This window comes from Myotis davidii, unplaced genomic scaffold (genome assembly GCF_000327345.1).
Source record: "Myotis davidii unplaced genomic scaffold, ASM32734v1 scaffold480, whole genome shotgun sequence".
Taxonomy (NCBI): Eukaryota; Metazoa; Chordata; class Mammalia; order Chiroptera; family Vespertilionidae; genus Myotis; species Myotis davidii.
Window position 1 is genome coordinate 297,342 of NW_006292360.1, and position 1,221 is coordinate 298,562.

General features: G+C 69.0%; 1 long non-coding RNA gene across 1 annotated transcript; it reads right to left on the minus strand.

The window, feature by feature from the left end:
- Positions 1 to 78: 78 nt before the first annotated feature.
- On the minus strand, positions 79 to 1,221 carry LOC102764265. The gene is made up of 3 exons (XR_435772.2): positions 1,194 to 1,221; positions 795 to 875; positions 79 to 285 (listed from the first exon to the last, which is right to left on the minus strand). It is a non-coding gene; the product is annotated as an uncharacterized LOC102764265 (long non-coding RNA).

Here is a 1,221-nt window from a genome sequence, read left to right on the forward strand (position 1 = left end):
CACACCCCGCCACCCACACACACATACCCGCACACACACAGCCCGGGGCCCCAGACTGACCCACGCACAGGCTCTGGGGACCTGAGAGGGAGTGTCCCTGAGACTTTATTGTCACGCCGCCCAGCACAGACACGAGGCCGGTCTCGGGAACAGGATGGACAGAGTCCCGGCAGCGGGGGCACCAGTCAGAGCCACAGGGAGGGGTGCCCCGACCCTCCTTGCAGGTCACAGGAGGGAGGCTGATGCCGCAGCAGACGGGTTCGGTCAGACACCAGGCAGCACTTCCTGGAAAGAGAGGTCTGCTGAGGCCCAGGGCGGATGGACAGGCCCAGGCTTTCACCGGGAGGGGCCCCCCGAGGCCCAGACACATCCACCAGCCTCGAGCAACTTCCAGAGGCCGCGGAGGGAGTGTGGGTGGGCTGTCGGCAGGGGCCTGGCCAGCACAGCCTGGGAGGCAGGGGGGCACCCGGTCAGGGGGGCCCTGGGGTAAGTGGGTCAGGGCGGGCAGGACACGCAGCAGAGGCACCCGAGCACCGTTGGGCCTCGAGGACCTGCTGGGCCACGGCCGGACTCTCCAGGGCTGTGGTAGGTGTGTCAGGGGCGGTTGACAGGACAGAGTCCAGGAGGTCTGAGGTGGCCTCTCCTCCAGGCAGCCCTCCCTGACTGCTCCCATCTCCCACCAGCATATTCACCTCCCCCTACACAGTGGGTGCCCGCCCACAGGAGAGGCTCTGGCCCACGCTGGGGTCCGGCCACACAGCTGGGAGTGGTCGGCCCTGCCTGGGGGGACTTACCGGCCCCGGGGCCAGGGCCCCAGCCCCACCCTGGAGGCTCTGTAGGAGAGTCACCACCTCCACGTTTCCAGCGGCTTCTGCCTGCAGGAGGGGGCCCGAGGGAGGAGCTGCTGAAGGGTTACTGACCAGCCACCTGGACTCCACCCAACCTTCCCCAGCCCAGGAGCCCCCCGCCCCGCCTCCTCCCGTCCAGGCACACAGGGCCCATGTGTCACTCTCACCCCCACAGCTCCGGCACTGGAAGGGGGTCATCCCTCCCCACCCCCGCCCGGGCCCCCAAGTGTGAAGTGTGTTCACCAGGAGAGTGTGGGCATTTGTGGGAGGGGCAGGGGGGCTTGCGGAGCTTCAGGGAGGCCTTCCTGGAGGAGGCGGTGGTCCTGGAGCCCGGGGGGCACTCACCACGAGCAGGGCGCTGCGCCCATCGTAG